The sequence below is a fragment of the Chrysochloris asiatica genome, unplaced genomic scaffold (genome assembly GCF_000296735.1).
Source record: "Chrysochloris asiatica unplaced genomic scaffold, ChrAsi1.0 scaffold00145, whole genome shotgun sequence".
In the NCBI taxonomy this organism is placed as follows: domain Eukaryota; kingdom Metazoa; phylum Chordata; class Mammalia; order Afrosoricida; family Chrysochloridae; genus Chrysochloris; species Chrysochloris asiatica.
In genome coordinates this window covers 8719434-8734438 of record NW_006408663.1, presented here as the reverse complement: position 1 = coordinate 8734438, position 15005 = coordinate 8719434, and the positions used below count along the sequence as shown (strand labels likewise).

The 15005-nt window shown below is 36.8% G+C and overlaps 1 pseudogene; it reads left to right on the top strand.

Annotated features, from left to right (window-relative positions):
- Positions 1-6032: 6032 nt before the first annotated feature.
- The window catches only part of LOC102815383, a 39989-nt pseudogene continuing 31016 nt past the window's right edge, over positions 6033-15005 (top strand).

Sequence of the window (15005 nt, the reverse complement as noted above, 5' to 3'; positions counted from 1 at the left end):
CAGTCTGTCCACAGGAGAAAGATGAGGTTTTCTACTCCCATAAAAATCTATAGCCTCGGTAACTCTATACAGGGTCTCTATGAGTCAGAACCAACTCAGCAGTACATAACCACCACCACAATAGAATTAAGGAACTCTGTTGATGCTGTGAGTTAGGCATTGAGCTTTTCACTGAAAGATTGGTGCTTCAAATGTCCCAGCTGTTCCTTGAGAAAGATGAGAGTGTGGATTCCCCTTATGATTTATAGTTTTGCATAAGATCACTATCAGTGGAAATTGAGTACATATCAGTAGATTTGGTGTTTGATTTGGCAATAGGCTTACTGTACACTAGCATGATAGTGACAAACTCCAAAAGGTTACTCCAAGAGTCTAGTTTTGGGGTCTCACCATTTCTGTGTGCTTTCACTCCTGAAACCTCACTAGGTTCCCTCCTTTAACCTCACTGAGAAAACGCCTCACTTGGTTCTTGTCATGGAGGAGGGGTGGTTAGTTTACAGAGTAGCTCCATATAAAATAATATCTGAACAAAACAAAATATTTTGACAGAGTACAATTCTGGAAACATCCAGTTAGAGAAGGAACAGTCTTCCCCATAACCCCCTCAGTCATTCTATCTCACTTAAGGGATTAAAACAGTCAAACAAAATGTCTATAGGACACAGAGTTTCAAAGAAGTGTATTAAGAACATTGTAGGTGGAGAAAGGAGTAATGGAAAATGAAACAAAACAAACAGAAAACTATATAATGATAGAAATACTTGTTAAGGTCATAGTAACATGATGTTCTTTGTTGCTAAGTCCTGTCAAATCAGTTTCAACTCACAACAACCCTAATAGGGTTTCTGAGGAGCTGCTGGTGAGTTTGAAACATTGACCTTGCAGTTAAAACTAACCTTTTGGTCTGATAATTATCCTACAATTGCCACACTAGAATTCCATAGTGATATAGATCTATTAAAAGAAACAGACCTACTAAAAACTGGTATTTACTCAGAAGAGTATAGGATTCAACACCTCCCCATAATTTACCACAATATTACAAGACTCCAGGATAATAATAATGCAGCACAGTTAAAATGCTTCAAAACAAAGTTTTTATCTGAGAAAAAGTACCCAAAGAATACCAAGGTCAAATGGAAATACAAAAGAAGGATTCAACAAGAAATGAAACTCTTTTTCTATGTTGTTGTTAAGGGCCATAAAAGTGGTTCCGACTCATAACAACTGTATATTAAGTTTCCAAAGGAGAGCTGGCTCATTTGAACTGTAGCCCTGGGGTTAGCAGTCCAGTGCTTATGCTACAGCACCACACCAGCTACAATAAATACTAAACACAGCATCAATCCTAAGAAATTGAGCATAAATCTTCACATTGTTGTTATTAGGTATGAGTTAGTTCCAACTTATAGAAGCCTTAATTATGAGGGGACTTCAAAAAATTTAGGGAATAAGTCCAGTATCTTTCAATTCCATGTTTAGAAGCCATCTTGTATAACAGAACAAAATGTTTTCTGGTCCTGCATCATCCTCAAAATCATCTTTATATCTGAGTCTGTTGTAGCAGCCACTTTGTCTATACATATGATTGAGGGTCTTCTAAATTTCTTTCAACATTTCCTTTTATTTTACTAATGTAGACAAGAAAAATAACTTGGATTTCTATGTACCAAAAACAAGGAATGAAAATGAGACTAAGAAATCAACTCCATTAACAATAGCATCCAACAGAATACAATAACTAGGACTAAATTTAGACAGGAATGTGAAAGATTTACATGACAAAAATTATAAAACTGGTTTGATGGCAGATTAGGGAGAAGGGCTATGCAGATCTCCATCTGTAATAATACAGAATACTGGATGAAACAGATTCAAAGGTTGGACTAGGAACTCTGAACTCCATGTAAAGAGAGGATCTAAGCTTATCATGTGGTGGGATTTGAATCATAAGTAAAAAGGTGATATTTTCTGATTTGTGGTGACCATTGAGTCCCAGCACAGCCATTTTGAGTGGGACAGAGCTAAAAGTGCAAGCATTTTTTTGTCCAGTCAGTTAACTTTCTCTATCATCCCACATTCACTATGGGGATTAGAGGGGGTGCCTGACCAAGTGCACCACCACAAAAAGACTCTCTTATGTACATGCACAGATCTGCTCAGCAGAGATCACTGGATCCAGAACAAAAGAACAGGGAGGAGTAAACAGGAACAGCTTAAAGCAGGAGTGTATTCCAAAATGGCTTGGGCCAGCCCTGGGCTGTTTCTTACTAGAGGAAACACCTGAAAAGGCTTGAGGAGAGATGATGAAAGAGGTAAAAAAGGAAAAAAAAAAAAAAAAAAAAAGGCCAAAAACTAAATCTTGAGTTACATCATAAGATGCAATGGGAACATCTTGAAATTTCTTAGGCAGCCTTGAAGGCAAGAAGCTAAAATGGGGGCATTAAACTCTTACTTATGTGTTGCTATGATTTTTTGTTGTTGTTGTTGTTGTTATTGTTGTTTTTCTGTTCTTTTGTTTTTTTGGTTTTTTTGTAGCAATTATAGACATTAGTATCCAGTCTGATTTTTTGATTCCCCTCTTACCTTAGGGGGTCTCTTTCTCTCTTTACCTTATCCAAAAATAGACTGAAATTGCGGACATACAGCCAAGCTGCAATCATACCCAATAAAATCCCACCATCCATGCAAGAACAAATACCAGTGGCTATATACCAGAACAGCATAAATAATACACATTTGATAAAATCCTTCTGAATGGAGTAATATCAAAAGTGAAAAGAGGCCCTTCATCTGATTACATATGCCAAGAAGCAATCAGAGAACTTAAAATACACTTGCATACACTTATATAATTGTTGAGCTTCAAACAGCACCACGATGCCTAAAATGTAATAAAAAAAAACTTTGATTCATTTCCAGAAACAAGATAGAGTCGCTGAAACAATTGAGGTAGAGGTAGACCTAGAATTCCCATTAGAAAGAGAGAAAGCTTTGGAACTGTCTGAGATGGAATTCAGGAGAATAATATTGAGGTGCATTCAAATGTTCCACAGAAAGTTTGAAAAAATACAGAAGAAGTTGGAAAAGTGCTACAAAAACAATCAAATAAGGTGGAAATGGCACTGAAAACAATTCAACATGTGCAAAAAGAGACCGAAACAATTAATGATAAAATATCAGAAATGGACAATACACTGAAAGGGCAAAGGAGTAGCACTGAAAAGATGAAAGCCATAATCAGCAAGCTTGAAGACAAATTTCTCAATACTGCTAAGATAGAAGAGCAAGAAGAAAAAAATCTTAAGAAAGTCTAAGATTCATTTGGGACAACATGATGAGGAATAACCTAAGGATTATTGGAGTCCCAGAACAGGAAGATTCACAGAAAACCAGAGGAGATAGTTGATGAGCTGGGGTCGAAAATTTCCTTAATATTTATGTCATCACAGTAAACTCACAGTCTATTCATCAGTATTCAATATTCTATATTCTGGTGCTGACAGAGTTCCACTGCTATTCTTAAAGTTTTCAGTGACTAAATATTCATAAGTAGTCTGTCTCTCTTTCTTTTTAGTCTGTCTTCATTTGGAAGCTCACCTGAAACCTGTCTACCATGGGCAACTCTGTTGGTATTTAAAATATCCATGGCATGGCTTCTACAACCACAGAAACACAAACACCAGTACAGTATAACAAACTGAAAGATGTGTGGTGGTTCATGTGTATAGTCAACTCTTATGCTGTTTAAAAAAGGTATTTGCAAAGACTTCATACGCCTTGCAAAATTCTATTACAGGATTTCCAGCATCATTTCTATCAGCAAACCCATATTTTGAAACTACTGATTCTTCCTCTGTTTCCAAACCTTGCATTACAATTGTCAATAATTATCAAAATCTCTTGATTGCATGTTGATCAATTTCAGACTAAATATTTTTATTTTATCATCATTTGCTTTAGCGGTTGGTGCATAAATTTGAATAATAGTTGTATTCACTTGACTTCTTCACTGTTGTTGTTTTTGTTTAGTGCCATTCTGACTCATAGTGGCTTTTTTAGTTTCTGAGGAGTGGCTAGTGAGCTTGAAATACTGACCTTGCAGTTCAAACTGACCTTGCAGTCTAGAGCATTAACTTGCAGAGCCATATCCTATCATATTCAGCACTGTACTTAAAGATAAATATTGAAATGTTCATTTTGATGATGAAAGCAATGCCATTTTTCATTCCCAGCATAGTTAACCATTCTAACAAGGGAACACTGAATAGCTTAAAATTAGGAAAGAGGGGCACCAGGTTTGCTATCTTTCACCATACTAATGAAATATGTATGCTGGATTATATGATGAAAAACGTTGCATCAGGATTGGATAATCATTCATTAACAACCTGTGATATGTAGATGATACAACCTTGCTTGCTGAATGTGAAGAGGGCTTACAATACTTACTGATGATGATCAGAGACCACCACTTCTTTATGGATTGCACATCAATGTAAAGAAAACAAAAAACTTCACCACTGTTCCTATGTACAACATCCATGTAAATTGAGAAACAATTTAACATTTTTTTCAGATCAACCATCAACATTCTTGGAAGCATCTGTCAAGAAATCAACGATGTATTGCATTAAGCAAATCTGTGCCACAAGACCTCTTTAAAGTGTTCAAAAACAAAGATGTCAGTATTAGGACTAATGTGTGCCTGACCAAGCCATGGTATTTTCAATTACCTCATATGCATGTGAAAGCTGGACAGGGAATAATAAACATAGCAGAATAATTGATACATTTGAGTTATGGTGTTGGAGAAGAATATTAAAAGTACCATGGATTTCCAAAGAAAAAACAATCTTTGTTGGAAGAAGTACAGCTAGAATGATCCTTGAAAGCCAAGATGGCCAGACTTTGCCTCTCGTATTTCAGACATAGTGTCAGGAGGGACCAGAACCTAGAGAATGATATCATGTGTGCTAAAGTGGAGGGTCAGAAAAAAAGATGAAAATGTCCAAGGAGATGCAATGACACAGTAGCTGCAACATCAGTCTCAAACATAGCAACAATAGTGAGGTTGGCTGAGGTTGTTTTAGGACCGCATGAGCCATGTTTTGTTATGTTATGTATAGGATTGCTATGAGTCTGTACCAACTCGATGGTACCTAAAAATAACAACAATGCCTATGATATTGATATTTATGTGTTCCATTTCACTTTTGTCAACTTCTAATTCTCCTAAATTCATGCTTCATCCATTCAATATTCCATTTATTATTGGATGTTTACAGCTGATTCTCTTCATTTTGATTTGTGCCTCTGCAGCAAATGGTGGTTCGGAAAGTTTTGCTCTATTCTTGTCATCATATTCAATTGTACTCTGAGGAGGCAGCTCTTCCCCAGTGATATTTTGAGTGGCTTCTAACCTAACAGTTTTGTTTTCTGGCACTATAGCTGACAGTGTTCTGATGCTCTTCACCATGTTTCAATATTCAATATTCTGGTGCTGACAGTGGTCCACTGCTAGTCATAAGATTTTCGGTGACTAAATAATTGAAAGTAGTTGATCTACCATTCTTCCTAGTCTGTCTTAGTCTGGAAGCACAGTTGAAACCTGTCCAGAATGGGTGATCCTGCTAGTATTTAAAATACTGGTGGCATAGCTTCTAGAATCATAGCAACATAAATCACCGCATTAAGACAAACTGACAAGTTATGGGTTTAGCAGTGAGTATGTAATTATCACCTCCATGGTGAGATCTAATATGATGTTTGCACACCCAGGATGTGATGTGATCATCTCTTATCTGATGCAATTATCCTATGTGTTGTAAGTCCTCACTTCTACGATGTCAGTGACACTAAATGCAATCTATAGGAATAGGTTATATTTTGTGTTATAAAGGCAGAGAAGTAAGCAAAGTTCTGAGGGACCTACTATCACCAGGATAGAAGAGCCAGGAGTGAAATATATCATTTGGACCTAGGGATCCAGCATTGTGAATCTCTTAGATCCAGGGGAATTTTGATACCAAATGTATGATGATCTCCAAGGAATACTGAGCCTACAGAAGTACAAAGAAGACAAGTACATTCCCTCAGATATGACAAGAAGAATGCTATTCCCTAGAGTTGACACAATGAGCTTAGACTTCCAGCCTACTAAAACTGTGAGTGAAAGAATTTCTGGTTTTCAAAGCCATCCACTTGTATGTCTCTTATAGCTGCATTAGAGTACTAAGACACAAATCATTGTCAAATGTGTCTGTTAATGATTGGTACTGATATATTATTGTTGTTGCTAAGTGCCGTTAAGTCAGTTCCAAGCTATAACAGCTCTATGTACAATAAAATGAAACACAGACCAGTCCTGCACCATCCTCACAACTGCTGCAAGCTTGAGTGCATTGTTGCTGCCACTGTGACAATACAAATTGTTGGGGGTCTCTTTCTTTTTTGCTATACCTCCATTTCATGAAACATGATATATATCAAAGCAATTGATTCTTTCTGAAGATATGTCAAAATATGAGAGACAAAGTCTGGCTCTTTTGACTACTATAAGCATTCTGGTTGTACTTCTTCCAACACAAATACATTTGTTCTTCTGGCAGTCCATGGTACCTTCAATTTTCCTCTCCAACAGCACTCAAATGTGTCAATTATTCTACGGGCGTCCTTATTTTCCTATATCTAACAATGTTCTGATGCTCTTTATCATGTTTCAGTATTCACTATTCTTGTGTTATCTGACAGTACTCCACTGCTATTGAAAATACCATGGCTTGGGTCAGGTGCACCTTAGTCTTCAAACTACATCTTTGCTCTTGTATTTTCAATAGCCTCATACACATATGAACATTGGAAAATGCATGAAGAAAACCATAGCATAATTTATGCATTTGAGTTACAGTGTTGAGAAGAATAGTAAAAGAACCGTGGACTACAGAAGAATAAATCAATCTGTGTCAGAAGACGTATATCCAGAATGCTTCTTAGAAGCTAGGATGGCTAGAATTCATATTTCATGCTTTCAACTGATTATCAGGAGAGACCAGTTTCTGTAGAAGGACATCATGCTTGGTAAACAGAAGGGTCAGCAAAAATGAGGAAGACCCCAATGAGATGAATGGCACAGTGACAGTAGCAATGTGCTTGAGCATAACAATGATTGTGAGGTTGGCATAGGACTGTTCAGTGTTTCATTCTGTTGCACAAAAGGTTGTTGTGCTTTGGAAACAACTGGATGGCATCTGATACCAACAATAGCTGCATAACACTCTGGAGAGATCCCTGGCCAGCTATGATGGGCCCACCTGAGACCTCTTCTGGCCCAACCTCCAGTTTCTACTTGACCTCTTCATGTCTCCACGAGATAAGGAGCATGGGCATCTCTTGAAGGATGAAAATATTAATCCCAAAACCTTGCCCATTTTACAGTCTGTTTATAGTAAACAGACCACCTATAAGATTTCTGAATTTTACTTCCGTGTGCAGTCTAATAGAGGTTTTACTTAGCTTAAAGGGTGATCTTTCCTTTCGGGAGGCGGGAAAAAGCCAGCCCATGGTAGGAGCTGAAACCGGAGTGAAAAAGAACCATGTATGTTGTAACATACCATAAATTTTTGTCTGCTCCTACCAAAGATCTTTGCTGTGGAATCCATATTGAAGAAATGCTGTGCAAGTACCCAATTAGCATGGTACCTCCTAAGCAGACCATTTCCTGAAAAGCCCTACCTATACCTGTGAATGAACATGATGCCTTTTTTAAAAATCCAAACTTTCCCTGCCAATGTGGTGCTGTTGGATAATGCATTGAAACACAGGGTCGGTTTGAACCTCAAGGTCCAAGGTTCAAAGTCACCAACTACTCCTCATAAACCTTATTATACAGGGTCACTATGAGATGGAAGTGACTCGAAAGCACTTAGCAACAGAAACATACCTATGAAAAATCATGATGTCTTTTCCCCATAACAAAAATTTTAAATACCAGCAAAGACTTTGTTCAGAGAGGAGTTAATGCTGTGTTAAGCTTTCCCCATCTCTACTTCATAATAAACCTTTGCTCATATGGTAACCCTTCCTCACTTGACTATTGTTTATCAGTAGAAGGTAAGAACCCTCTCTAATAAGATGGTGATGTGGCTAGCACTTTCTAAAACAAAATACAGTCATGTCAATATCTTCTGTGTCTCCATTGTGGAGCAAAAAGCATTTCTGATGTATCTACCAATAAGTGGAATTTTATAATAAGAAAGTAACAGAATTATTAACTATTTGCGCTGTGTTATAACAGAAACTTTGACAAACAAAACAAACTCTACCTCTAGTATTTCCTGTTTGGAAATACAATTTTTTTTCAATGTAAATTCTGTGTGCCTGTATTACCACTTCTATTATTTTTTATACTTCCCATGAAATTGAAAAGTAACATTATTTTTACCAGAATAAGAGAGCAGTATCAGATATGACTATTTAAATCTGTAATAAATACCATAGTGGTGTGCTGTGGAGTAGATTCAGGCTCAGTTTGACCCTTCATACAGTTTCTGAGGCTATAAATCTTTACAGGAGCAAAAGGCCTCATCTTTCTCTCCCCAGTAACAGCTGGTAATTTGGAACTGCTAACTGACTCACAACCACTATGCTACCAGTGCTTCTTAATAAGCATCAGAGTATTAGGAATTACCAAGCTGTTTGAAAAAAAAAAAAAAAAAGACTCCCAGTTTGCTTTTATCATCCTTGCTTTTGCAGAATTTTCTGAAAATCAAAGTCACTTTTATTTTTCCAGTTCCACAGTGCTAAAGCAATTGGGCAATGGACTGTGAGGTTGTAAACTACATTCCTTCATTTTCCAATACATCAATACACACAAGTTAGACAAGGTTCTTAACATTGCTTATCCAATAAAATTTAAGTTGAACGACTGTCTGCAAAATACTACTGTTATAAGAGGGTTTGCTCTATGGAAGGTAGACAAGCATGAAACTAGATATTTTTTTCATTTTTCATGTATTACTTACTAAGAAAAGTGCACAAGGAGGTTAAAAAAAATCTCCTGGCTATTCAAATTTCTACTTTTAATCTATTAACAATTTAGGTGTTTGTTTTCTTACAGATTGAAAATAGAACTTTTAAATTATAATAATAATAGCTGATTTGCTAATTAATACATCATATTTTAAATTTATTCCATATAAATTTCCTGGGGGATTTGCTAGTCTGCAATAGCTTTATAAGCAATCAGAAACTAGTAGCATGCTAAACAGTAGATGTTGTCATATATAATTTTTCCTACAAAAAACACAAAAGTTATAATATGAAAGATTAAACTTGTCAAAAAAGAGGTTTGGCCTTTGCCATCAATTCCCTGGAAACAGTAACTAACCTCTTTAAATTTCCTACCTGACATTACTGGCTTTAGTTACATGGAAGTTTGGGGTAACACCCAGATAGTCCTGGTGTGGCAGCGTGAGCTAATATACTGGAATGTGATGTTGGTTTGAACTGCAAGATCAGTAGTTCAAGCTCACCAGCTACTCCTCTGAAATCTTATACATTGTTATCAACACTTAGCAACTCAATAGCACTTAACAACATCAGATAGTATATTCTCACAATGTGGTTCATAGTGGCAGCTTTGGAACACCAAGATAGTATATATAAGCAATGTGACTTAACATCAAGAGCCTAGTGCTACACAGTATAAGCTCAACCCAGAGGGTTTGGAGGCTAAGGTAAGCTATACAAGTCATCAACAATATTTATGAGACCAAGTCCCAATAAAAACCCTGAACCCCAACATTTTAGTGAGTTTCCACGGTTGTCAATGATCTGTACAAAATTTCTTATACCATTGCTAGAATACATAGGTACTGTCCCCACAATTCCACTTGCATATTATTGTTGTTAGGTGTCATTGAGTCAGTACACACTCATTGTGACCCTATGCACAACAGAACAAAACAGTACCCAGTCCTTGGCCAACCTCACAATCATTGCTGAGTCTGAGCCCATCACTACAGCAATTGTGCTAATTCATCTCATTGGGGGGTCTTCCTGTTTTCCAATCCTCCACTTCACCAAACATGATATACTTCTTCAGTGACTGGTGTACTCTGATAATATGCCTGAAGTATGAGAGATTAAGTCTGGCCAGCCTGGCTTCCAAGGAGCACTCTGGTTGTACTTATTCCAGCACAGATCTGGTTGTTCATTTTGCAGCTCATGGTACTTTCAATATTCTCCTCCAACACCATATCTCAAATGCATCAATTTTCAGTGGTCTGCCTTACTCACTATCCAACTTTCACATGCATGAGGCATTATTGAAAACAACATGGCTTGGGTCAGGCACACCTCAGTCCTCAAACTGACATAATTAGTCTTAAATACTTCAAAGAAGTCTGTGCAGCAGATTTGCCTAATGCATATGAGCTTTGATTTCTTGACTGATGCACCTATGAGTGCTGATGGTTAATTCGAGCAAAATAAAGTTTTTGACAGCTTCAATTTTTTCTCCATTGATAATGATGTTGTTTATGGGACATGAGGCTAGGGTTTTGTTTTCTTTACATTGAGATGAAACCCATACTTAAAGATGTGGTCTTGATGATCTTCATCAGTAAGTATTTTAAGTCCTCTTCACATTCAGCAAGCAAAGTGATATCATCTGCATATCGCAGGTTGTTAATGAGTCTTTCTCCAATCCTGATGCCACATTTTTCTTCATATACTCCAAGTTCTCAGATTAGTTGCTCAGCATCCGGTTTGAATAAGTATACACCTTATTAATGTAATAATGGAAACCCCACACCTTCCCTAATGTAAAACTATTTGTTGATCCCTTGTTCTGCAGGAACAACTGCCTCTTGGTATTCCTCATGCCCACAATTAGGTGTTCTGGAATACTCATACTTCACAATGGTGTCTATAGCTTGTCATGGTCCATACAATTGAAAGCCTTTGCATAGTCAATAAAACACAGGTAACATCTTTCTGGTATTCTCTGCTTTCAGCCATGATCCATTTGATGTCAGCAATGATAACCCTCTTTCTACATCCTCTTCTTAAACTGGCTTGAACCTCTGGAAGTTTTCTGTCAATATGTGGTTGCACTTGTTTTTGTATTATCTTTAGCAAGATTTTACTTGCATGTGGTATTAATGATATATTCTTATCATTTATGCATTCTGTTGGATCACCTTTCTTTAGAATGGTCATAAATATGGATATTTTCCAGTCAGTTGACCAATTTTCTTGGCATAGATGAATGAGTTCCTCTAGTGCTGCATCAGTTAGTTGAAAGATTTCAGTTTGTATTCCATCTATTCCCGGAGCCTTGTTATTTGTCAATGCCTTAAATGCACCTTGGATTTTTACCCTTAGGATCATTGGCTCAAGACCATATGCAATCTGTTGAAATGGTTGAACATAAATCATTTCTTTTCGATAAGGTGATTCTGTGTATTTCTTCTATCTAATTTTTGTGCTTTCTGCATCATTCAAAATTTTGCCAATGGAATCCTCCAATTTTGAAAGTTGAGGCTTGAATATTTTCTTTAATTCCCTCAGCTTGAAGAATGCTAAGTTGTCATTCCCTTTTGGTTTTCTAACTCCAGGTCTTTGCACATTTCATTATATTTGACTTTGTTTTTTTGAGCTGACCTTTGAAATTTCCTGTTCAGGTCTTGTACCTCCTTACCTCTTCTATTTGCTTTACCATATCTACACTTGAAAGCATGTTTCAAAGATACTTCTGACATTCATTTTGGTATTTTCCTTGTTTCTGTATGAATTTTTGCTTTATTCCTGTGTGATATTCTTGATGTCATCCCATATACTTTCTGGTCTTTAATCTTTAGTGTCTAATGCATCAAATCTGTTCTTCAGATGATCTCTAAATTGAATTGGTCATATTTTGTCTCTTTTGGATTTGATGGTGTCCTTGGTCTTGCTTTGGCAGATGAAATGGAGCTTTCCCACTGTCTCTTTCCACAAATGCAGTCAATTTGGTTTCTGTGTATTCCATCTGGTGAGGTCCATGTGTATAGTCATCTTCTATGTTGTTTAAAATAGGTATTTGCAAGGAACAAGTCATTGGTCTTGTAAAATTCTATCATGTGATCACTCGCATTGCTTGTATCACCATGGCTGTATTTTCCAACCACTGATCCTTCTTCTTTTTTTCCAACCTTTGTATTCCAATCATCAGTCATTATGAATATATCTTGATTGCATTTTTTTTTTATCATTTTCCAAATGAAGAAATAGGTAGAATTCTTCATTTTCATCATCACTGGCTTTTGTGGTTGGAGTGTAAATTAAATTAATAGTGCTATTAACTTGTCTGCCTTGTTGGTGTATGGATGCTATCCTATCACTGACAACATAGTGTTTCATGACATATTTTGATATGTTCTTTTTAATGATGAATGCAACGTAATTCCTCTTCAATTTGTGAATCCTGCAATAGTAAACCATGTGATTTCCATATTCAAAATGGCTAAAATAGTAGTCACTAAAGACTATGTTTATGTGTTCCTTTTTGTTTTTGACAATTTCCTAGAGTGATACTTCATACAATCTATATACCGATTATTAAAGGATGTTTACAGCTGTTTCTGTTCATTTTGATTTGTGCCCCATCAGCGAATGAAGGTCCGTGAGGCTTTACTTCATTCACATCATTATGGTCAACTCTATTTTGATGAGGCAACACTTCCCCAGTCACATTTTGAGTGCCTTCCAACATGAGGAGCTTATCATCCAGTACTATATCTGACAGTATTGTGCTGTGCTTTATCATGTTTCAGTGTTCAATAATCTGGTACTGAGAGTGTTCCACTGCTATTTATAACGTTTTCAGTGATTAAAAATTCAGAGTGTTCCATCTCTCCTTTTTCCTAATCTGTCTTCATATGGAAGCTCATCTGAAACCTGTCCACTAAGGGTGACCTTGCTGGTATTTAAAATACCCATGGCACATATTTCAGAATCACAGCAACACACAAGCCACCACAGTATTACAAATTGACATACAAGTAGTGGAAGACACTTTCATGTTATAATTGTCTCTAGGTGTCATCGAGTTGATACCAACTCATGGCGACCCTAGGGACAACAGAACGAAACACTCCCCAGTCCTGGGCCAACCTCAAATTGATGCCACGCTTGAGACCATTGATGCTGCCACTTTGCCAATCCATCCCACTGGGGGTCTTCCCTTTTGTCTCTGACCCTCATGATATCCCTCTCCAGTGACTGGTCCCTCCTAAAAATATGTCTGAAGTATGAAATATGAAGTCTGGCCATCCTGGCCTCTAAGTAGTGCTCTGGTTGTATGTCTTCCAACACGATCTGTTTGTTCTTTTGGCAGCCCATGATACTTTCAATATTCTCCTTCAACATCATAACTCAAAAGCATCAATTCTTCTATGATAATCTTTATTCACTGTCCAACTTCCCGTGTGTATGTGGTTGAAAATACCATGGTTGGAGTCAGGCATACCTTAGTCCTCAAGCTGACATCATTGTTCTTCAACACTTTAAAAAGTTCTGTGCAACAGAACAATGCAACAATTAATTTGATTTCTTAAATGTTGCCATCCATGAGTGTTGATGATTGATCAAAGAAAAATGAAGTCTTTGACAACTTCAATCTTTTCTCCAATGACAAGAATGTTGTTTATTGGACCAGTATTGAGGATGTATGGTTTCTTTATATTGAAATGCAATCCATACCAAAGGCTAGGGTCTTTGATTTTCATCAGTAAGTATTTTAAGTCCTCCTCACTTTCAACAAGCAAGATTGTATCATCTGCATATCACAGATTGTTATTCTTCCTCCAATTCTGATGCCATGTTTTTCTTCATATAACCCAGATCCTTGGATTATTTGCTCAGCATACAGGTTAAATAAGTATGGTGGAAGAATACAACCTTGTCACACACCTTTCTTAATTTTAAACCATTCAGTGCTTCCATGTTCTGTTTAAACAACTGATTCTTGGTATATGTACAGGTTCCTCATGAGCACAATTAAGTGTTCCGGAATACTCATACTTCACAATGTTTTCCATAGTTTGTCAGGATCTACACAATTGAAGGTCTTTGCATAGTCAATAAAGCACCAGTAAATATCTTTTTGGTGTTCTCTGCTTTCAGCCAAGATCCATCAGACATCAACAATGATATCCTTCAGTCCACATCCTCTTCTGAATCTTGCTTGAACCTCTCTAAGCTCTCTGTGAATGTATGCTTACAGCTGTTTCTATATTACCTTTAGTAAAACTTTACTTTCATGAGATATCAAAGATATTGTCCAATGATGTACTCATTCCGTTGGGTAATCTCACTTTGGATTGGGCACAAATATGGATCTCTTCCAATCAGTTGGCCAGAGAGTTATGTTCAAAATCTCTTGGCATAGATGAGTGAGTGCCTCCAGTGCCACCTCACTTTTTTGAAATATTTAAATTTTTATTCCATCAATTCCTGGTGCCTTGATCTTTGCCAATTCATTCAATGCATCTTGGAGTTCTTCCTTCAGTATCATTGACTCTTGATCTTAAGCTACCTCTTGAAATGTTTGAACATTGATCATTTCCTTTTGGTAGAGTGACTCTGTGCATTCCTTCCATCTTCTCTTGATGTTTTCTGCATCACTCAGTAATTTTCCCAGAGAATACTTCAATAACTAAAGTCAAGACTTTAATATTTTCTTCTTTTCCCTCAGCTTGAGAAATACTGATTGTTTTCTTCCCTTTTGTTTTTTCTAATTCCAGGTCGTTACACATTTTGTTACAATATTTGACTTTGTCTTCTCAAGCTGACCTTTCTAATTTTATGTTCAGCTCTTGTACCTCCTCATTTGTTCCATTTGTGTTAGCTCTAGAGAAAGTTTCAGAGTCTCTTCTGGCATCCATTTTGAACTTTTCCTTCTTTCTTGTATTTTTAAAGACTTTTTTCTTTCTCCCTGTATGATGTTCTTGATGTCATCCCAC